The sequence below is a fragment of the Phyllobates terribilis genome, unplaced genomic scaffold (assembly GCF_046119375.1).
Source record: "Phyllobates terribilis strain yellow unplaced genomic scaffold, ASM4611937v1 Scaffold_2__4_contigs__length_985480577, whole genome shotgun sequence".
NCBI lineage: Eukaryota > Metazoa > Chordata > Amphibia > Anura > Dendrobatidae > Phyllobates > Phyllobates terribilis.
Genome location: NW_027362762.1, coordinates 215,749,314 through 215,774,057, shown reverse-complemented (window position 1 = coordinate 215,774,057; position 24,744 = coordinate 215,749,314).

Below are 24,744 nucleotides of genomic sequence, written 5' to 3'. Positions count from 1 at the left end.
GAGCCCACTTAAAGGAGCACTTGATATCCGTTGAAGCACCTGCTGTTTTTGTGCCTCATCTGGAATTTGTAGCGATTGGCGTGGCCGTAAGAAAGGGATCTTATCACATTGTCCGCTAAAAGAAGTAGACATTTTAGTTTGGCTGGAAGATGGTCTTTCTTCTGCAGATGTTACTGTTGCTTTAACACCTACCCCACGGACACAACCTTTTTTCCCCTTCCCAACAAGCCTATTCCCCTTTCCACCAGCAGCAGGCCTTTTTCCACTCATTTTGGTGGTTAACTAATTAACAACTCTGGAGTTGTTTGCACAAAAAAACAATGGATGGGAACCGAGCAGAGCTGAGTGGCCAAACTGTGGTATTAGGCCAAAACTATTGGCTGGGTTAGATGCAGAAAAAAATTATATTCAATTTGCAACCTGATGGAGGTCAGTATAGATGGACTAATAGAGAAAGTCCCACACACTGCTAGAAGGCCAAATATTTTTTCAGAGCTAGATGCAGATAAAAATTATTTTTAATTTGCAACCTGATGGAGGTCAGTATAGATGGACTAATAGAGAAAGTCCCACACACTGCTAGAAGGCCAAATATTTTTTCAGAGGTAGATGCAGAAAAAAATATATTCAGTTTGCAACCTGATGGAGGTCTGTATAGATGGATTAATAGAACAAGTCCCACACACAGCTAGAAGCCCAATATTTTTTCAGAGGTAGATGCAGAAAAAAATATATTCAGTTTGCAACCTGATGGAGGTCAGTATAGATGGACTAATACAACAAGTCCCACACACAGCTAGAAGCCCAATATTTTTTCAGAGGTAGATGCAGAAAAAAATATATTCAGTTTGCAACCTGATGGAGGTCTGTATAGATGGATTAATAGAACAAGTCCCACACACAGCTAGAAGCCCAATATTTTTTCAGAGGTAGATGCAGAAAAAAATATATTCAGTTTGCAACCTGATGGAGGTCAGTATAGATGGACTAATACAACAAGTCCCACACACAGCTAGAAGCCCAATATTTTTTCAGAGGTAGATGCAGAAAAAAATATATTCAGTTTGCAACCTGATGGAGGTCTGTATAGATGGATTAATAGAACAAGTCCCACACACAGCTAGAAGCCCAATATTTTTTCAGAGGTAGATGCAGAAAAAAATATATTCAGTTTGCAACCTGATGGAGGTCTGTATAGATGGATTAATAGAACAAGTCCCACACACAGCTAGAAGCCCAATATTTTTTCAGAGGTAGATGAAGAAAAAAATATATGCAGTTTGCAACCTGATGGAGGTCAATATAGATGGACTAATACAACAAGTCCCACACACAGCTAGAAGCCCAATATTTTTTCAGAGCTAGATGCAGAAAAAATTATATTCAATTTGCAACCTGATGGAGGTCAGTATAGATGGACTAATAGAATGATGCTATGCCCAAAAGATTTTACTTCACTAGGTGCAGTAAAAAAATTGGTATTCTATACACAGGTGGTATATCTTGCAACACAGATAGGCTACTCCACTGACTAACACACTCTGCAATAGGCCAAAAAGGATTAGCTTTGCTAGATTCAGCCAAATGCTGTGAAAAAAACTTGCACAGCACTGGCACAGACCTGCCTGGCAAAAACTGATAGGAACTGATGTAACCTAGTCCTGAAAAAGACTCCAATTACAATTAGTCTTTACTCCCACAATCTATCTATTTAAGAGCACAGACCTGCCTGATAAAAGTCGTAGGAAATGCTGTAACCTAGTCCTTTAAAGGACTGCAATCACAACTATTCCCTACTCCCAAGCTATCTGTAGATTTGTGCGAAAATTGGCTTGAAATTAACAAGGTATAGCGCACACAGCAACAGCGGTGCCGTCTAACACGCAGCTGCAGCAGTGAGAAAATGGTGGCGACGGGGAAAATGGCTTGGTCTTATAGGGCAAGGACATGTGACATACACTGCCAATGACACATGCCCTTGCTTGTGTGAAAAAAAGCACTTTGCTCCGTGTGTGCGCTGCTGATAGGCTGACAGATTGCACCTCCCCACTGTAAATGCGGGAAAGAGAAAAAAAAATGGAGATCTTCATTGTTCCTGCAGAGATCCATCCCCTGCCCCTCCCCCCACCCCGCTGTACACTCAAACTGCGTATTAACATTAATTTTCATCATTACTGAGAAAAAATCCAGTTATGATTTTGGTGCACGAACAGTTATCGAACATAACCTCGAACAGCCGAATTTTTCTCAAATTGTTCGTGTTCGCCGAACGGCTCGAACACCGCCCAAAACAGCTCGAATTTGAGATTGGCGAACAGTTCGAGTAGAACAACGCTCATCTCTATCTACCACATCATGTGACTCGGTGCCAATTTCCCCATAATCTACAATTAAAGCGATATTTCTAAACTTCTCTCCCAGACACCACACCCTTTGTTAAAGAGTGATTTCTTCTCAGTCTTTACTTAATTAAAGAAAAAACTACACAGCAACAAGCTCCCACTTGCATCAATGGTATTGTTTAATATAAGTTTGGTCTCCAGGGGGTCTCTACTCACAAGCAATCCTAAAGTATATGTGGGCTAAATACACTGCATGACTTATAATATGTCATTTATTACATGATGTCTGTTGCCCACAGTGAAGACAAGGTTTCAGGATTTAAAGAGTGTTAAGACATTGGTGGTACTGTAAGTCCTGAGACCCCACCGATTGCTCAAAGGACTTCTCACAGTAAGGGTATGTGCCCACAATGCAGATTTTAAGCAGAAATTTCATGAGCATTTTTTCCTCTCCCTGGCAGAAAAAACGCATGCAGATTTTAAATTAGTTTTTTCTACCAGGGAGAAGCATTTTTTAAGCATTTTTACATGCCTTTATGCATGTGTTTTTTCAAGCGCTTTTCCAAGCGATTTTGAGCATCACTTCGAAAAGTGCTTGACAAGTTGGTCACACTATATAAATCCATGCAACTGGCATGGATTTATATTGTTTGATCGAGATTTCTGCTTAAAAAACTGCACCAATAGTAAAAAAAAAAGAATTCTAAAGTAAAAAACAAAAAAATATATTCATGCTCACCTCTCCAGCGGTCCCTGGTCTGCTCCCGGCAGCGTCCTCTCTTCTCGGCAGCCCACGGTGCTATGCCAGGACCTGCCGTGACGTCATTTATTCAGCTGATGGTCACGCAACCATCACCTGACCGCTAACGTCAGCGGTCGCGTGACCATCAGCTGACTAAATGACGTCACCGCAGGTCCTGGCAGAACACCGCGGGCCGCCGAGGAGACAGGACGCCGCCGGGAGCAGACCGGGGGCCGCCGGAGAGGTACGTATGAATTTTTTTTTTATTTTTTACTTTATAATTTTTTTTTAACTTATAGGTACTATGGTACCCGGGTCGGATGAGAGTCTCCTCTTCTCCAGACCCGGGTACCATACGCGCATTGAACCGCATAACATCCGTATGTATACATGTATACATGCGGATGTTATGCGGTTCAATGCAACTCAATGGCAGCGATTTCGCCGCAAAATCGCACAATAAATGGTTGTGCTGCGGATTTTTCCACAATGATAATCCGCAGCGGAAATTTCCGCAGCATGTGCACAGCACATGCGAATTATCATTGGGGAACATGGCAGGCATCTTAACAAGCGATTTTAATGCTTTTCTGCGGCGGAAATACTGCCGCGGAAACGCATTAAATCTGCATCGTGGGCACACAGCCTAAGGCTATGTTCACAAGTTGAGTTTTTGCAGCCTTTTTTGCTCTATTTTCTATGCAGATTTTTAGCTGCGTTTTACAGTACCAGCAAAGTCTAAGAAATTTTAGAAATCTCATGCGCACACATTGTTTTTTTTCCTGACTGATTTGGCAAACTTCTTTCAGCATTATTGCAGCGTTTTTTCACCCATAGAAAACAATGGTTCAGTGCAAAAACACAGCAAAAAACGCAGGTATCAGGTTTTGCTGCACTTTTGGTGCCAAAACCTGAGGAAGTTGAATCCTGTTCTTTTTTAATTCATTAAACTTTATCAGCATACACAAGAGACAAATGTACTGTACCTGACAAAACGCAGCAAAAAAAAGCAGCAAAAAACGCAGCAAAACCTGCTTTTTTTTACTGTCAAGAGAGCAGGTTTTGCCTGCAGAAAAATATGCAGCAAAAACGCGACATGTGAACATAGCCTAAGTCTATGGATCCATACACTGCTCTGTCCGGTCATTGATGAGGACCTGAGTGCTGCTGCTTGCACAAGTGAACACTTGTTGTCAGACTTTAGAGCAATCAACTACAAACATATAGAAAAAAATATTACAAATAAAAGGTACAAGAAAAATATATCTTTGTACCAAGCTAGCCAGAAAATTAGAAAAATAATCAAAATTAAGGTTCCTCAGTAGTTGACACCTTTTAATGGCTAATTAAAAAGATGGTAAAAAATAGCAGGTTTCAAGACTACTTAGGCCTCGCCATCAGGCATAATAAAAGGATTCAACTACTGAATATATATAAAAGAAAATTAAAATGATTGGTGTCCTTTAATTTTGTATTATAATAAGACTTTATACTATAATCTTAATGAGTAAGTGTCATTTTAATTTTTATTTCACAAGTCAATAGTACACATGAAAATAAAAAACTTTGTAATACAACCCCTGGCAAAAATTATGAAATCACCGGGCTCGGAGGATGTTCATTCAGTTGTTTAATGTTGTTGAAAAAAAGCAGATCACAGACATGGCACAAAACTAGTCATTTCAAATGGCAACTTTATAGCTTTAAGAAACACTAAAAGAAATCAAGAAAAAAATGTGGTACTCAGTAAGGGTAATTTTTTTCAGACCAAGCAGAGGGAAAAAATTATGGAATCACTCAATTCTGAGAAAAAATTATGGAATCATGAAAAACGAACATACAAAATAACACTCCAATACATCACCAGTATTTTGTTGCACCACCTCTGGCTTTAATAACAGCTTGCAGTCTCTGAGGCATGGACTTAATGAGTGACAAACAGTACTCTTCATCAATCTGGCTCCAACTTTCTCTGATTGCTGTTGCCAGATCAGCTTTGCAGCTTGGAGCCTTGTCATGGACCATTTTCTTCAACTTCCACCAAAGATTTTCAATTGGATTGAGATCCGGACTATTTGCAGGCCATGACATTGACCTTATGTGTCTTCTTTCAAGGAATGTTTTCACAGTTTTTGCTCTATGGCAGGATGCATTTGTGGCACCCCAGGGGTCTGGTTTTCCACAGTAACAGCAATGTTATGTCTGAGAGCAGGTGGGAGGTCTCTTGGTCAGGGATCCTATGCATGCCACACCTCCTGCCCAGTCCTGGGAGGGGAAGAACTTCCCCTATATAAACCTAGGGCTGAGGCAGGGTGAGTGAGTAGAGAAGAAGCAGAGAAAAGAAGCAAATATAGGAAGAAACAACAGGAGCTCTGTGGGAGCAGTGTTACAAAGAGTCAGGGGCTGGCAGCTGCAGAGCTCGCCCTGACTGAGAAGATTTCTTACCGGACCCGGAGTCCGAGGCTGTGGGGACTAACTCCTACCCAGCAGCAGAATCCGTCAGGCAGGGGATTTCAGGTCCTCTGGCCAAGAAACCCGAAGACACGGTCACACGCATGGGACCAGCACCGCCGTCGTGGAGCGGAAGCTACTAGAAGGCCCCGAGTCACCGGCCATACTGGTGAGCACCACACGGTACACTCAGGGACGTGGGCTACTTATACCCGCCTCTAGCAAGGTAGCCAGAAGAGTATCGTTAGTTTGGGAGGCCTACAACTCCGCCTGGCCAGGGGAGATCCCATCTGCTCAAGGACTGACCAGGCCCCAATCGCTAGCCAGTACTCCGGGAGGGTCTATCGTTGTTACCAGTAAAGACCCTGAATTACACCGCACCGTCTCTGAGTGGTTCCTGCTACCCCCATCATCCACATCTGCTGCCCTGAGGCCATACCCCTCCCGTTGGGGGTTATACCATCTACGCTGCACCATCCATCCACCGGCCTCAGCGGACTGTCCTGCAGCGGCAGCTCCATAGCTGCATTCAACGGGTGGCGTAGTCGTCCTGCATCTACCGCTGTTACATCGCCGCTCAGTTTGACTCCCTGGGCACGGACCGGGTCACCGCCACGAGACTACAACCCTCAAGAGATCCGGCTCCGGGTAAGCTCCCGCGTGCGCAACGCAGCGCGACACAGGCCCAGGGGCGCGTCAACTTTGGCGTAGTCGGCAGGATTTCGTGCCCGCAACCACCGGGTACTGCGTGCCTGAAAAAGAGACTTTTCAAACTTACCTGTGGTGAAGATTCCCGCCATCCGGCGCCATCTTCAGCCTTCTTCCCGCCATCGGTGAAGTTTCCCGCCATCCGGCGCCATCTTCTGCCTTCTTCCCGCCATCCGTGGAGTTTTCCCGCCATTGGACGCCATCTTGAGGACGCCGCGTGGGAAGAAGAGGGGCGTGGACTCCGAAAGCGCGCGAGAACTGAAGCCCCGCCTCACGTCCGGACGTTGCGTAAGGTCCTGGAAGGAGCCCAGCAGACGCCGACGTCACAGGAGCGCGACGGAAGGTCCTCAACCCTGACGATCCACTGCGGAGCCGCGGCCTATGGAAGAGGATCATCGCAAGGTAGGCCACGGTCCACTAGGGGGGAGGAAGATGTCGGATACGGAGGAGAGCTTCACTGCCTCAACCCCCGCCAGCGCTACTGCTGCTGCAGTTATGCCCTTCACCATGCCCTATATCCCGGGAGCAGCTTGGCTACCCCAGTACTCAGGGGAGTCACATACCCTGCATGACTTTAGAGAAAAGCTGGATAGCCTCTTCCAGGTGTACCCCCTCACAGAAGAGCAAAAAGTGAGCATCCTGGTGGCCCAACTAACCGGGGCAGCCAAAAGGGAAGTAAAATCCTGGCCACCTGGGAGGAAGACTGTCGCAGGGATACTAACCCGGCTGAAGGCCACCTTTGATACCCGCACCTCAGCCGAGATTAAGCTTAGATTCTACGGGTGCAAGCAGCGAGCGCATGAGAGTATAAGGGACTATGCACTAAACCTACAAGAGGCCCTGAGGGCCATTAAGCAGACCGACCCTGATGGAGTGGGAAACGAGGACAGGCTGTTGACCGAACAGTTTATAGAGGGACTGTATTGTAATACCCACCGAACCCAGTTGCGGGCAATGGCCTTACAGGATCCCCATCTGGGCTTTGCACAGTTCAAGGACAGAGCCATCCGGGTGCTCCGAGAACCGGCACCGGGTAGCGTTGTGACCCACAAGCGCCCTGCTATCACTTACCACCAGGAGGCGGCGCCCTTGTCGGCAGGGCCTGTGGGAGCTGATGCGCAGGCTTTAGACAATGACCCGGCTCCAGACCTACACCATCAGGTCCAAGAGCTAGCTAAAAGCGTTGCTGCGCTAACCCGAACTGTGCAGTCTTTACAGGTTTCCACTCCAGGGAAGATCCAGCTGGCATCCGGACCGGAGGACATCCCGTGGTGTCGACCAAGGAGGACCCCACCGGCCAGAGGAAGACCCAGCGACCGATACAACGAGGACGGACAACCCATCTGCCGCCGCTGTAATCAACCCGGACATATGGCAAGGTACTGTCCTTTAAACTGGCACAACCTAGGGTAGAGGGCCAACCCCTAGGAAAAAGATCATCAGGCCCATCAAACTGGCACGACAAATATGTGGGAGGACGTCCAGTCTTGCCTGTGGTACTGGATGGCATTCCTATGAGTGCCCTACTGGACACCGGGTCACAGGTCACCACCATCCCGTACGTGCTCTTCAAGCAGTACTGGAATGACTCGGATATTACCCGCTACCCTGACGACGACTTGAGTATCATCGCCAGCAATGGTCAGCCCGTGCCACAGATCGGATTTAAAGAGGTGACCATTAAAATTGGTAGAGTTGAACTGGCAGCACAGGGACTGATCATTGTAGACATTGACAAACACGAGAGTCACCCAAAGATAACTCTAGGAACTAATGTAATTGAAAATTGTCTTGCAGAGGTGATTTTCCTTTTACAGCAGGTTGCCAAGAACGCCAGCTCCGGCGAGCAGCGAGTGCTCCAAAAAGAGATCCGGGCACTGATGCGACGGCAACAGGTGGAACTCTCCGGCGGTGAGATTGGTAGCGTGAGAATGTGTGACCCTTTCCCTATTGCCATGCCCCCAAAAAGTGAAATGATGATTTGGTGCCGGGCAGCTATTGGTCTGAGAGGTAGAGATTACCAGGCAATGGTAGAACCAGTTTACTCGGACAGTAGGCCCACCATTTTGACAGCACGGGGGGTGGTTGATGTACGCCATGGGAGGGTGCCCGTTCGCATAATAAATATCGGGGAGAGGGAAGTGTACCTGCCCCGGTATGCCACGCTAGCCAAATTATATACCATTAACCAAAATTCTATACAATCTGTGGAACCCTTGCCTCCATCTCACCCGGAGGAAGGTAACGGCTCTAAGAAAAACATGGAGGACTGGTGTCAGCAACTACATCTGGGTACTGACTCCACTCCCGCCCACCAGAAACAAGGAGTCTATCGGGTGGTTCAGGAGTATGAGAGAGTGTTCAGTAAACACCCGTTAGACTTCGGGAGAGTCAAGGGGGTAGAACACCACATCCCCACGGGAGACCATCCTCCTATAAAAGAGAGGTATCGACCCGTACCCCCTGCCCACTACCAACACGCCAAGGGGATGCTTAGAGACATGAAGGAGGCTGGGGTGATCAGGGATAGCTGTAGCCCCTGGGCAGCTCCACTAGTCTTAGTCCGAAAGAAAGACAACACCATGAGGATGTGTGTAGATTACCGGAAAATCAATCGTATCACACACAAGGATGCGTACCCCTTACCAAGGATAGAGGAGTCATTGGCTGCTTTAAGATCTGCTAACTTCTTCTCTACCTTGGATCTCACTAGCGGGTACTGGCAGGTTCCTGTAGCAGAGGCGGACCGGGAGAAGACCGCATTCACCACCCCGATGGGACTTAGCGGGTTCACCTGCATGCCGTTCGGACTCTGCAACGCACCGGGAACCTTCCAACGACTAATGGAGTGTTGTCTGGGCCACAGAAACTTCGAGACGGTCCTGTTGTACCTGGACGATGTCATCGTATATTCCAAGACGTATGAGGACCACCTGAAACACCTGGCGGAAGTGTTCGAAGCTCTGGCAAGTTACGGCCTAAAGGTGAAACCCTCCAAGTGTCACCTCCTGAAACCAAAGGTGCAGTACCTGGGACACGTGGTGAGCGCTGACGGAGTGGCTCCCGACCCTGATAAGATCACCGCAATTAAGGAATGGCCAAGTCCCTCCAGTGTAAAGGAAGTGCGGCAGTTCCTCGGGTTGGTAGGCTACTACCGCAGGTTCATCCCCGGTTTCACCAAAAAGGCAGCTCCTATGCAGGACCTCCTGATAGGCCAGTCCCGGAAGGCCAAGAACCAGAAGCCGCCCTTCAGATGGGAGAAGTTGGAAGAGGAGTCCTTCCGCCAGCTGAAGATGGCCCTCACGGGGGATGAAATCCTGGCGTACCCGGATTACAGCCAGCCCTTTATCCTCTACACCGACGCAAGTAACATCGGGCTAGGAGCCGTGCTGTCCCAGATCCAGCAGGGGAAAGAACGAGTAATCGCTTACGCCAGCCGAAAACTGCGACCCACCGAGAGAAACCCTGAGAATTACAGCTCATTTAAGCTAGAGTTCCTGGCAGTGGTGTGGGCAGTCACCGAACGCTTTAAGCACTACCTCGCTTCTTCCCGGTTCGTCGTGTACACGGATAACAACCCGTTGACACACCTGGACACAGCAAGACTCGGTGCCCTAGAGCAGAGATGGATGGCCCGTCTGTCCAACTACGAGTTCACAATCAAATACCGGGCAGGACGCTCCAATACCAACGCGGACGCCCTGTCCAGGATGCCAAACCTACCGGAAGTAGGAGAAGATCCAGAGGGACTGGAAGAAGTCGAACTCCCTGCGTTCCACCGGCATGGGACTATCCAGTATTCCCACCGTGTAAGGAGTAAGCAAGCCGCTCCGTTTAACCCCTTGCCTCACTACAACTGGGAGGAAACGCAAGACAGTGACCCTGCCGTCCAACTGGTGAAGGAGATGCTGACTCGGCCAGAGGCTCGCCTTGACCCAGACGCTCCGGAGGAAGCCAAGCAACTGTGGGCTGAGAAGAGTCGACTGTTCCTTTATAAGGGGAAGTTGTGCCGCAGAATGGTTAACTCCCGGACGCATGAATTACTCTGGCAAGTAGTGGTGCCACGAAGAGACGCAGCCATGGTGATGGAGGCATACCACGACGGAGCTGGACACTTCGGGTGGAAGAAGCTGGAGTTCCTGCTGCGCGAGCGGTTCCACTGGGTAGGCATGAGAGGAACCATCGAGAAGTGGTGCAGAGACTGTGGCCCGTGCAACCTGAGAAGGAAGGACCGTGCCAGCCAGAAGACTCCCCTGCAGTCCATCGTCACCCGGCAACCGTTGGAACTGGTAGCCTTGGATCATGTAAAACTGACCCCAAGCAGAAGTGGCTACGTCTACGCGTTAACCATCGTGGATCATTACTCCCGGTTTCTGGTTGTCGTCCCCGTCAAGGACTTAACGGCTCAAACAGCAGCTAGAGCCTTCCAGCAGCACTTTTGCCGTCCACACGGGTACCCGGACCAAGTGCTGACGGACCAGGGACCTGCCTTTGAAGCGGAGGTCTTCCAGGAATTCTGCAATCTGTATGGCTGCCGGAAGATAAGGACGACACCCTACCATCCGCAAACTAATGGACTTTGTGAGAAAATGAACCAGGTGGTAATGGATCTTCTAAAAACGTTGCCCCTGGAAGAACGCAGTCTGTGGCCTGAGAAGTTGCCCGATCTGGTGGACCTATACAACCACATCCCGGTAGGTTCCACCAACTGTACCCCGGCTTACCTAATGAGGGCAAGACCTGGTAAGTTACCTGTTGACCTGGAAATGGGAGTCCTGACACCCGAGGACACTTCACCAGAAACAGACTGGGACACAGAGAGGCAGCAGCAGTACCGGAGAGTACAGGAGAGCGTGGAGCGAAGTCTCTGTCAGGCTAGGGAAAGACAAGAGAAAACTTACAACCAGTATGCTCCCGCTGTTCCCCTGGTACCCGGAGAGCAGGTCTTGAAGAGGAAGAGACGGCTCCACAAGTTGGACGACCAGTGGGAGAAGGACCCGTACACCGTACTGCCCTCAAGCCACGAAAACCCGAAGGTTTGTACCATCAGTAAAGACGGAGGGGAAACCACAGCCATTGTATCCCGGGACCACCTGAAGAAGTGTCCCGAACAACTGAGGAACCCTGAAGAGGAACAAGAAGACCATCGACCCGTAGAGGAAAGGGAAGATATGGTTAGTACTGTGCTCGGGGACTTCCCTCGGTCTTGGACTCAAGTCAATGGTGCAGTCGTGGTACCCGTACTCACCTTCCTCCAACCAGCATCCCAAGCACCTACGGAGCAACAGGAAGAGCTGGAAGAACAGCCGGTCCAGGAGGCAGAAGACTCCACACAAGCAGAACAGGAGGATCAACCCTCTGCTTATAGTGAGCCTGCCGTACCCCTAGTGAGACAAAAAGCCGGTAGACAGCTGCCCAGTTTACCCTTGACAGCTCCTACACCCTGTAGTTCAGGGCCAGACAGTCAGCTCCGTAGGTCCACTAGGGCCACTAGAGGCCAGTTACCCGCACGCTGGAGGATTTGAAGTGTATAAATTGTTTTATTTGTGGTTACCTGTTTATTGTTGCTTGTGTATAATTATGTGTTTCTAGTTATTTTTAGGAGTCCTTGGTGGATTTACCGGGAATCCTTTGTACATAGTTGGAGCGTAACCCAGGACGGACTAAAGACTGTTAAGGACTCGGGGCAGGACAGACCCCTACCTGGTTACGTCTCCCTGTTTTGGTGAAATGAACACCTTGCTTTCTTCAAAGACTGCACCCGGTTACGGACATGCCGTGACCACCTTTATGTGTTTCTTTATTGTTATTGTTATATCTTGTTATGTTTTTCTAAAATATGTTTAGTCCCGGAGTACTAAATTTCACTAGGGGGGAATGTGGCACCCCAGGGGTCTGGTTTTCCACAGTAACAGCAATGTTATGTCTGAGAGCAGGTGGGAGGTCTCTTGGTCAGGGATCCTATGCATGCCACACCTCCTGCCCAGTCCTGGGAGGGGAAGAACTTCCCCTATATAAACCTAGGGCTGAGGCAGGGTGAGTGAGTAGAGAAGAAGCAGAGAAAAGAAGCAAATATAGGAAGAAACAACAGGAGCTCTGTGGGAGCAGTGTTACAAAGAGTCAGGGGCTGGCAGCTGCAGAGCTCGCCCTGACTGAGAAGATTTCTTACCGGACCCGGAGTCCGAGGCTGTGGGGACTAACTCCTACCCAGCAGCAGAATCCGTCAGGCAGGGGATTTCAGGTCCTCTGGCCAAGAAACCCGAAGACACGGTCACACGCATGGGACCAGCACCGCCGTCGTGGAGCGGAAGCTACTAGAAGGCCCCGAGTCACCGGCCATACTGGTGAGCACCACACGGTACACTCAGGGACGTGGGCTACTTATACCCGCCTCTAGCAAGGTAGCCAGAAGAGTATCGTTAGTTTGGGAGGCCTACAACTCCGCCTGGCCAGGGGAGATCCCATCTGCTCAAGGACTGACCAGGCCCCAATCGCTAGCCAGTACTCCGGGAGGGTCTATCGTTGTTACCAGTAAAGACCCTGAATTACACCGCACCGTCTCTGAGTGGTTCCTGCTACCCCCATCATCCACATCTGCTGCCCTGAGGCCATACCCCTCCCGTTGGGGGTTATACCATCTACGCTGCACCATCCATCCACCGGTCTCAGCGGACTGTCCTGCAGCGGCAGCTCCATAGCTGCATTCAACGGGTGGCGTAGTCGTCCTGCATCTACCGCTGTTACATTGCCGCTCAGTTTGACTCCCTGGGCACGGACCGGGTCACCGCCACGAGACTACAACCCTCAAGAGATCCGGCTCCGGGTAAGCTCCCGCGTGCGCAACGCAGCATGACACAGGCCCAGGGGCGCGTCAACTTATCATCTTGAAAAATGATGTCATCATCCCCAAACATCCTTTCAATTGATGGGATAAGAAAACTGTCCAAAATATCAATGTAAACTTGGGCATTTATTGAAGATGTAATGACAGCCATCTCCCAGTGCCTTTACCTGACATGCAGCCCCATATCAATGACTGTGGAAATTTGCATGTTCTATTCATGCAGTCATCTTTATAAATCTCATTGGAACGGCACCAAACAAAAGTTCCAGCATCATCACCTTGCCCAATGCAGATTCGCGATTCATCACTGAATATGACTTTCATCCAGTCATCCACAGTCCACGATTGCTTTTACTTAGCCAATTGTAACCTTGTTTTTTACTGTTTAGGTATTTATGATGGCTTTTGTTTAACTTTTCTGTATTTAAATCCCATTTCCTTTAGGCGGTTTCTTACAGTTTGGTCACAGACATTGACTCCAGTTTCCTCCCATTCGTTCCTCATTTGTTTTATTGTGCATTTCCTGTTTTGGAGACATATTGCTTTAAGTTTCTGGTCTTGAATCTTTGATGTCTTCCTTGGTCTACCAGTATGTTTGCCTTTAACAACCTTCTCATGTTGTTTGTATTTGGTACAGATTTTAGACACAGCTGACTGTGAACAACCAACATCTTTTGCAACATTGCGTGATGATTTACCTTCTTTTAAGAGTTTGATAATCCTCTCCTTTGTTTCAATTGACATCTCTCGTGTTGGAGCCATGATTCATGTCAGTCCACTTGGTGCAACAGCCCTCCAAGGTATGATCACTAGTTTTTAGATGCAGACTAATGAGCAAATCTAATTTGATGCAGGTGTTAGTTTTAGAAATGAAAATTTACAGGGTGATTCCATAATTTTTTCCTCAGAATTGAGTGATTGCATAATTTTTTCCCTCTGCTTGGTCTGAAAAAAATTACCCTTACTGAGTACCACATTTTTTTCTTGATTTCTTTTAGTGTTTCTCAAAGCCCTAAAGTAGCCATTTGAAATGACTTTAGTTTTGTGCCATGTCTGTGATCTGCTTTTTTTCAACAACATTAAACAACTGAATGAACATCCTCCAAGCCCGGTGATTCCATAATTTTTTGCCAGGGATTGTATATCTCAGGAAAAAAATCTGCTTCCCTCTCCTCCTGCATTGATCTTTCATTCTCAAAATTCTCTATCCACAAATAAAATCTGTATTCAGTGAAGACAGATTGTTACATTACTGAGAGAGAAAATGGCAGTTGCTACTGATAGGATTTTATGTAGATGGGATGAGGTGAGAGGACACAGGGGTTAGAGGCAGAGCTCCTCTCCCTCCGATCTACAGTACATATAATCTCATCAGTAGCAACTGCCATCTCCTATCTCAGTAATGCAACAATCCGTCTTCACTGAATACAGATTTTACCCATGAATTGAGAATTTTGAGAATGAAAGATTAGTTCAGGAGGAAAAGGAAGCAGATTTCTCTGATAAGATATATTGAAAGGTTTCTTATTTTGCATGAGCACTATTCATTTGTGAAATAAAAATTAAAATGATGATTACTCTTTAAAGAAGCGCTCAGTGCACATAGACTGCCATTGTTCTCGTCAATGCAAGTTCTGTTTACACATGACGATGCACCTTTGAGAGCAATGATTTTTTGCGCTGTGCAAAAGATCATTTCACCCAATGAACGAGTATTTTGCTTGTTCATCGTCTGATCGGCTATCGGTTTTTATGGCAAGATAATTGAGAAACAAGTGTTTCTAAGAACGCTTGTTCACAATTATCTTTCAGTGTAAATGCAGCTTTACACCAGTAAAACAAAACCATTTCGGAAGACTGAATTCTAAGGCTAAGTTCACATGATGAGTATTTAGTGCATTTTTGATGCTGCTGATTTTCTGCAGCATTTCTGAACCAATCAGCTAATTAAAAAGGGTTTTCCCATGAACAAAAGTTAATTTCAATCAATAGATCTTGGAATAATAATAACTTCCACACTTGGATGTGTTTAAAAAAAATGTTTCTGTGCTCAGATAATCTTATAATTGTGCCCCTGCTGTCTACTTTGTAATGGCTATGTCTGACCTTTCAGGAATATGTTCTGATCATACCACATCTCCTGGACGGGGGGGTGGGGGGAGAAGTATACAGACATAACAGGACGGGATCGCAAATAATTCTTTCTTTGAAGTAAAACATTGTTTAAAAACAGGCAGTGAAATGTTTTACCCTACAAAAAGAATCAGCTGCGATCCCTTGCTGTCCTGTCTATATACTCTTTTGTGTCCTCCCCTGCCCAGGAGCTGTGCTATGATCAGACCATGTCCCTGTATGGTCAGACACAGCCATTACACAGTACACAGCAGGGGCACATTTATAAGATTATCTCAGCGCAGGGACATTTTATTTAAACACATCCAATTGTGAAACTTATTATTCCAAGATCTATTGATTAAATTAATCTATTGATTAAAACTTTTGGCAGTGCGAAAACCCCTTTAAGGTTACTTGTGTTTTTTATTGCACTTCTAGTGCATTTTTTTAACATGCATTTTTATCGTCTTTATTCCCCTGCAGATGATGTTTCTTTTGGTACATCATGTTTTAAATAAAACTGCTTTGTTTTGGAAACTTCCCTTTGCTTAAATTTGGTAAAAAAATTAATTGAAATCATGTGTGGATTACATGTATCTTTACTGCATTTCTGCTGCGATAACATAATACAAACACACATACTTTTTTATCTGTGGATTTCCTACACCTTATTCAAGTATATTGTCATGCCTCTGGATTCAAACCCTTGGTTCTGTGTTTTGTGCCTCTTTCCGCTAAGCCACAGTAGATACGAGGGGTGTTCATCAAAGATTTCCCCTGACTCACTTCTATTTATCACAGGACGCTGAAACTTCACGTGTGAAATTATATAAGCCTATATAGGTTACGTGCCAATTTGCAACTCAGAACTGATAACAGTCTTGATTTTACAGGTGCTGAAGTGGTGTGAGGTTTGATATTGGACCCAGTGGAATACAGAGCAGTTATAAAGTTCCTTTACTTGAAAGGCTGCACACCAAGAAGACGTTCGATGAAATGAAAGAGGTTTATGGTGATGATTCCCCATCATATGATATAGTCGAGAACTGGCATCGTCAATTGAAATGTGGTCGGACTTCGGTACAAAGAGCTCCAATTCCAGAGCGATCCCACTCTGCTATTGATGAGCACACCATCCAGCAAGTGGAGGTCTCCATTTTGGAAAATCGCCTCGTAACCATTTGCCACCTAGCCCAAAATGTCAAGATTAGTGTGGGGTCTGTGGAAAAAATCATCCAAGACCATCTTCTCATGCATAAGGTTCCCTGGTTGCTCACACCTTTCCAGAAGCAGGAACGAGTCGAATGCTCTCAGGCTCTATTGACGATTTGCCATGGAAACCAGAAGGACTTTTTCAACAGACTGATCACACAGGATGAAAGCTGGGTCCATCACTATGATCCTGAGACTAAAGTCGAGCCGATGCAATGGAAGCATCATGACTCACAGCCTCCAAAGAAGGTACGTGCCCAACCCTTGGCAGGCAAGGTCATGCTCACAGTATTTTGGGACCAGCACTGAGAAGTATTGATGGATTTCCTAGCAAAGGGTACCATGATCACTGGGGCATACTATGCTTCACTGCTGCAGAAATTGCGGGAGGCCATCATAACCAAAGGTTTTCGCCTTCTGAAAGACAATGCACCAGTTCACAACTCACATGTTGCCCAAATGGAAGCTTGCTCCTGTGGCTTTGAAATTCTATCGCATGTCCCTTATTCACCCGACCTTGCACCATCGAACTTCCTCCTCTTTTCTATTTTTCAAGGGCAAGCATTTTGGAGGGAAAGCATTTTGATAAGACTCTGATTTCCGAAGTCACAACATGGCTTTTGGCGCAACCTGTCTACGTCTACAAGCGATGTGTTTAAAGTTGCTTAAAGAGATGGGAGAAGGGTGTGTCCCTAGGCAGCATCTATGTAGAGAAGGATTAATAACTGTGCCAAGTTTCATTGCTCTCAGTCCACAGGAAGTGGGTCAGGGGAAATCCTTAATGAACACCCCTCGTACACTTTTTCTTTGGGTGTTTTAGTTTTGTTATCTTTGTTTCTGTCAGTTTTGGGTAACAGTCATTTTTCATTTACTCTGTTTGTCTGTCCGATCACCGTTGGGGTGCAGCTTTAAATACCTTCCCATACTGGTGTTTCCTGCTGGTGATAGACTTTGTTGGATTCATTCACTTAGCTCTGGGTCAGAGAAGGGTACTTCCTAGTCTGGACTGTAACCTGTCAGGTTCTGGTATTTGTCTTCCTGGTTTGTACGTTACCTGTGTGAATGTGCTTTGGCAGTCATAACATTATCATCAGCCCACTCCATTTGTTGTGTGCTGAGAAGTCATCATGGATGCCCTGACCGTGCAAATTGCAGACTTTGTCTTTGGAAGTGGCAGACATAAAGCAGAAACAACAGCTTGGCTTTTCCACCACTCTGCAGGTGTCAGTCATCTGAGACTAAGGTAGAATTACTGGACTGTTTCGATGGGGACCCAAGTAAGTTTTCCATCTTTTTTGTTTTATGTAAATTGTATTTTCGTCTACGATGTACCTCATCCGGGAGAGAGCGTCAATGCGTGGGTATTGTTTCGTTGTTGCTTCATGCAGATTCTCAGGCATAGGCATTTTCTTTGCCTTTCTTTCCTCTCCAGTGTTTTCCTCTGATCCTTTTTTTTCTCTGCTCTGGGACTCATTTATGATGACCCAGATAAAATTTTGGTTGCTGAATCAATGATCCGTAGGTTGGTTCATGGGAATCGTAAAGTGGAGGACTACTTCTCTTAGTTCAGACGCTGGGCAGTGGAGACCTCCTGGAATGATCCAGCTCTCTGTAGTCCATTCTGCCAGGGTCTCTCTAGTAAAATACATGATATGATGGTTTATAGTTCCTGTCCATTGTCTCTGGATGAGGCCATGTCTCTGGACCGACTTTTTAGGGATAAGGACACTTTTAAGACTGTTTCTGTGTTTACTCTCTCATCCTATTGAGGCAGGTGAACCCATGCAAATTGGGACCTGCAGAGAGTCCAAGGAGGGAGTTGTACATGAAACACCTGCTCGTTTCTGTTTATACTGCATTCGAATGGGTCATGTTATGATTCAGTGTTTGAAATTCAACAATGAATTTCTTAAAGGTAAAGAGGATATAAAAAAAGAAACATTAAGATGTAAGGACACTTATCCTAACAGTTTGAAGTTATCTCTCATGCATACTACTGGTTGTTTTCTACAAGTATCTTTGGTTACCAAATCTGGAGTTATAAGTACCTCTGCATTTGTTGATTCAGGTTCTGCCTTAGATCTCCTTGACAGTAATTTTGCTTTCGAGTGTGAGATCAGGTACATTGGCTCAACTCTTGGTCATCCTATTCAAATATTAGCAATTGATAATTCTCCTCTTACCCAAAGTCATGTTACTTCGAAGATTGAGAATGTGCACATGAGAGTGGGAGTTTTACACACAGAATCTGTCTTTCATGATCTTTCCTACGTTACCAGCTAAAGATGTGTTGGGTATACCCTGGTTGGTGAAACACATTCCTCCCATCAAATGGAAGAGTCGCGAGGCTAAGTCTTGGGGGGGGGATTTTTGTTTTTCCAATTGATTGTCTAAATCCCTGCCATCCATTAAATCTCTTCTTCCAGATTTTATTCAGGATTTTGAGGATGTTTTTCTGAGACTGAATGTGAAGTTCTTCCCCCACATAGGGTAAATTTGATAGCACAATCACATAACCTAACCTGTCTGTTTAATCTCTCTCTTCTAGAAAGAGATGCCTTGAAAGAGTACATTCAAAAGAGTGTCTCCAAGGGTCACGTAAGGCCTTCCATGTCACCAGTCGCCGAGGGATTTTTCTTTGTTAAGAAAAAATATGGAGGTTTGCATCCTTGTTTGGATTTTAGAGAGATTATTAAGATAACTGTACGTAACCCATACCCGTTACCTCTTATTCTTGATCTGTTTAATCAACTAGCGGCGGCCAAGTGGCTTTCTAAACTGGATCTGAGAGGGACATATAACCTTATACGTATTCGCCAAGGTGATGAGTGGAAGACTGCCTTCAATACTCCTGTGGGTCATTTTGAGAATTTATTGATGCCATTCGGTTTGACCAATGCTCCTGCTGTATTTCAGAACTTCATAAATGATATTTCTTCTTTGGTGGGTAGATTTGTGGTGATATACTTGGATGATATTTTGATCTACTCAGGTTTTTGTGAGGAGCATCGGGAGTATGTTCGACAAGTATTACAGGTTCTTCACAACAATCATTTGTTTGCCAAACTAGAGAAGTGTCAGTTTGAGGTGCAGCAGATTCAGTCTTTGGGTGATTTGGTTTCTGCTGAAGGTTTTCAAATGGATCCCGTTAAGGTACAAGCCATCCTTGATTGCGTGCAACCTACTAATCTTAAAGCTTTACAGAGGTTCTTGGGTTTCGCTAATTATTATTGTAAGTTCATTAAAAATTTCTCAGTTATAGTCAAACCTCTTACTGATATGACTAAGAAAGGTGCTGACTTTAGCTCTTGGTCTTCTGAGCCCGTTGATGCTTTTGTTGCTCTCAAGTTGGCGTTTTCAAAAGCTCCAGTCCTCAGTAAACCCGATGTTGATTTGCCTTTTGTGGTTGAGGTAGATGCCTCTTCTGTAGGGATGGGTGCTGTTTTTTCACAGAAGAAGGAGGGCTATTTTCATCCTTGTGTTTTTTTCTTGCGGAAACTCTCAAGCACAGTCCAACTATGCTATAGGCGATCAAGAATTCTTGGTGGTTAAGAGTGCTTTTGAGGAATGGAGACATTGGTTGGAGGGGGCTAGGCATAGAGTAACGGTCTTTACTGATCACAATAATTTACCGTATGTTGACACTGCTAATTGCCTGAACTCTAGACAGGCCCAGTGGGCCCTCTTTTTCACTCAGTTGGATTTCTCTGTGATAAATCTCCCTGGTCCAAAGAATGTTAAGTCAGATGCCTTATCACATAGTTTCCTTCTGGAGTTGAAGGATGTAAATCCAGTCAAAATTCTAAGTGAAGGGGTGGTGGTGGGTACTTTGGGTATCAATCTCAGACAGCGCAGGATGGGGCACCGGAGGGCATGCCACCCGGCAAGGATGTTTGTGCTTTCTTAGCTTCACACTGATCTTCTTAACAAGGTGCATGACTTGGTGTTGGCTGGATATCCTGGTTCCTCTGCCACCTGGGGAGTTGTTTTCAGGTCCTTTTGGTGGCAGAGTGCTGAAAAGATGTGAATGAGTATGTCCATAAGTGCAGGATTTGCGCCAGGTCTAATGCCTCTTGCCAGGCCCCGGCAGCATTTTTTTTGCCCAACGGTGTTCTATATCAACCTTGGATCCACTTGCCAAAGTATTTTGTCATGGGATGACTTAATTCTGGTGGTAATACTGTGGTGTGGGGGGTGGATGACCATTTTAGCAAGAGGTAGACTTGGTTCCTCCACCAAAATTGCCTACAGCTAAAGGTTTAACTACTTTGTTTATCTCCCACCATATGTCATTAAACCACATGGTGTTCCTAAAAACATTATTTCCGATAGAGGGGTTCAATTTGTGGCTAGCTTTTGGCGTAGCTTTTACTCCAAGTTGAGAATTAAGCTTTCATTCTCCACAGGTTATCATCCTGAGACTAATGGTCAGAAGGAAAGAATGAACCAGGAATTGGAACAATATTTAAGATGTTTTCTCTCATCTAATCAAGAGAATTAGGAGGATTTTCTTCACCTGGCTGAGTTCGCACTCAATAACCGCACCTCCAATGCTACCAGTACCTCTCCTTTTTGTTGTTGTGGAGGTTTCTATCTGATTTTCGGAGATTTTTATGGTTTACAGTCTGCGGTTCCTGAGGAGGAAAGATTTTCTTCTTGCTTGGTTAAGGTTTGGAGAGAGATTAAAAGAAGTCTTTTGATAACTTGCGATCGGACCAAGACAACTTCCAACCACAGACGTAGGAGGGTTCCTGTCTTTGGGTTGGGAGATTTTGTCTAGGTATCCTCTAAAAATCTCTGTCTTAAAGTTCTATCCAGAAAATGTGCTCCTAAACTTGTTTGACCGTATAACATAATCAAGATCATTAATCCGGTGACTGTTAAGCTCCAACTTCCAGTTGCATGAAGGATTAATAATTCCTTCCATGTCTCACTTCCTAAAATGTTTGAAGGGATGTCGGGCCCTCAGGACAGTGTTGAGGTAGACTTGGAAGAGGACAGGGAACATGAGTGTGACTCGCCCCCTGGGCCGTGGGGCAGCCGGAACCGCTGCTTTAGTGCGATGATGGGGGTAGTAGTGGCAACCCGATCCCGTGGCTCAGGGTGGTCAGACCAAATGCTGTGGCAGTCTATTTGTAGAGTTATGAATGTCCGACTACGCCACCTGTGGATTGCGGTCAGGGATGAACGCCGCTGCAAGGCAGACCGCTGAGGCTGATGTTGGTGTGCAGCACAGGGATAGGATAACTCCCCACGGGAAGAGTGTAGCCTCAGGGCAGCATATGTGAATGCTGGGGGTGATAGTGCAGGCCGCAATAATAAGAGTTCAGAATCCGCTTCAAACAGTCCAGGGTCTTTATTGTAGGTATTACTAATGACCCGACAGGAGTACTGGGTAGGAATGGGCCTGGGTGTCTGGGAGCATTCGGGCGAGCCCCACTGGTCAGGGTGAGTGTGAAGGCCTACCGTTCTCTCTCTCCCCTTGCTGACTCTCCCCCTTTTCGTGACTCTCCCTGAGCTGGCCGTGTACTTCGCCTGTATGGCTTGCGACTCGAGCCTTAGGTACCTTTTGCTTCTCCGTGCTGTACTGGTCCCTCTGTGTGGCGGAGCCTCCAGGCTTCTTAGGCCAAGGGACCTGAAATCCCTCGCGGGTTGGTTCTCTGCTGCTGGGCTTACAACCCTGACAGCCTCGGACCCCAATGTCCGGTAGTGTAGTTCAGCCAGGACCGGCTCTCGTCGCCTCTGTCCCTGGCTCGCAGCTTCTCCTCTGCCTCACGGACTCCTTGGCTACAGCTGAACTGTCCCTCCTTCTCTGGGACTAGTCTCAGTCCTGAGCTAGGTCGTCCAGTTCTCCCTAACCCTGCCCTCAGTTCCAGCTTTTATAGGGGCAGCCTGCTCCCCCTACTGGCCTGGGACAGGAGGTGCTGTATGCTAATAGTCCCTGACCAGGGAACCTCCCTCCTGCTCTCAGACACAGCCTTTAATATTTGTGGCACCCAGGCCTGGGGTGACACATTCCCCCCTAGTAAAATTTAGTACTCCGGGACTAAACTGGAAACACAAATACAGGGTATAAATGCATGACCATAAACACAACAGGGAAGGAAATAACAAACAACATCACATATTGAGTTCTTTAGGTCACAGTGTGGTCTGTGACCGGGTGTCCATATCACCAACACAAGGAGAGGGTCACAGTATGATCCGTGACCGGGTCTCCATTTCACCAACACAACGGGAGCCTTAACCAGGTGGGGGTCTGTCCTTGCCCCGAGTCCTTGACAGTCTTTATTCATTCCTTTGGTTAGGCTCCGAACATATTTACAAGGAAGTCCCGGTTACTCAAAGTTCATAACCTGTTAGTCCATGTATCTAGGAAAACTGGGAAAACAGTATTAATAACCAGGGTACAAACATAAAACAGTAAATATATACATTGTGCATTTAGATCTTCCAGCGAGCTGGTATTTGACCCCTAGTGCTCCGGGTTGACCTACGTAACCCACTATCTGGTGGTGGTCTAACCTGGCTTTCCGCACTATCATTTAGGGTACAGCTACTAGCTGGGTTTACAGGCAGGGCAGGCAGCTGTCTGCGGGTACTTTGGCTTACCGCAGGCATGGCAGGCTCACTGTCAGCAGAGGGTTGACTCTCCTGGGCTGCTGGCATGGGTTCTTCTGCCTCCAGAGCTGCTTGTTCTTCTTGTTCTTCCTGCTCTCCTGTAGGCTCCTGCTGGGTAGGTTGAAGGAAGTGTAGGACTGGTACCACTATGGCATCGTTTATCCGAGTCCAGGACCGGGGGAACTCTCAGAGAACGGTGCTGACCATTTCCTCCTTGTCCACTGCGGGCTCAAGGTCATCTTGATCTTCACTTGGACTCTGCAGTTGCTCGGGGCACCGTTTTAGGGGGTCTCTGGAGACAGTGCTAGTGGTTTCTCCTCCATCCTTGGTAATCACACATACCTTGGGGTTGTTGTGGTCAGACTGCAGTACTGTGTATGGGTCTCTCTCCCACTGGTCGTCCAGCTTGTGAAGCCTTCTCTTCCGCTTCAGGACCTGCTCACCAGGTTCCAGGGGACCAGCAGGGGCGTGTTGGTTGAAGAGCCTCTCTTGCTTTTCTCTCGCTTGAGCCAGACTCCTCTCCACACTCTCCTGTACCTTCTTGTACTGTAGCCGCTGTTGCGTATCCCAGTCTGCGTCTGGGGAGGTGTCCTCGGGTGTCAGGACTCCCATCTCCAGGTCTATCGGCAGCTTACCTGGTCTTGCGCGCATCAGGCAAGCAGGGGTGCAATTTGTAGCATTCACCGGGATATGGTTGTACAAGTCAATCAGGTCTGGCAGCTTCTCCTGCCACAGGCTGCGTTCTTCCAGGGGCAACGTCTTGAGGAGACCAATGACGATATTGTTCATTTTCTCATACAGTCCGTTGGTTTGCGGGTGGTAAGGCGTTGTCCGAATCTTCCTACAGCCGTAGAGGTTGCAGAACTCCTGGAAGACTTCCGCCTCAAACGCTGGACCTTGATCTGTCAAGACCTGTTCCGGATACCCGTGTGGACGGCAGAAGTGTTGCTGGAAGGCTCTGGCCACTGTTTGGGCTGTCAGGTCTTTAACAGGAACCACCACCAGGAACCGGGAGTAACGGTCCACAATCGTGAGGGCATAGATGTAGCCGGATCGGCTTGGAGCCAACTTCACATGGTCCAGAGCTACCAGCTCAAGAGGCTGCCTGGTGACGATGGGCCTCAAGGGTGTCTGCTGGCTGGTACGGTCCTTCCTTCTGAGGTGGCATGGGCCGCAGTCCCTGCTCCACTTCTCTATGGCCCCTCTCATACCGACCCAGTAGAACCGCTCTCTCAGTAGGAACTTCAGTTTCTTCCACCCGAAGTGTCCCGCTCTATCATGGTAGGCCTCCAGGACCATTGCTGCATCTCGCCTCGGGACCACTACCTGCCAGATCAGCTCGTGCGTCCGGTGGTTGACAAGCCTTCTGCACAGCTTGCCCTCGTAGAGGAATAGCCTGCTTTTCTCCTTCCATAACTGCTTGGCTTCTTCTGGAGTATCCGGGCCAGGGCTAGCGTCTGCCTGGGTTAACATGTCTTTCACTAGGCATATCGCAGGGTCACTATCTTCCGTTTCGGCCCAGCCGTGGTGGGGTAAGGGGTTGAACATGACGGTGGTCAGGTCTTTGTCTAGAATGCTGAGTGGCCCCATACCGGTGGAACGCAGGAAGCTCTTCTTCCTCCAGCTCTTCCGAGTCTTCTTCTCCTTCAGGTAGGTGGGGCATTCTTGATAGGGCGTCTGCGTTGGCGTTGGTTCTGCCTGCCCGGTAT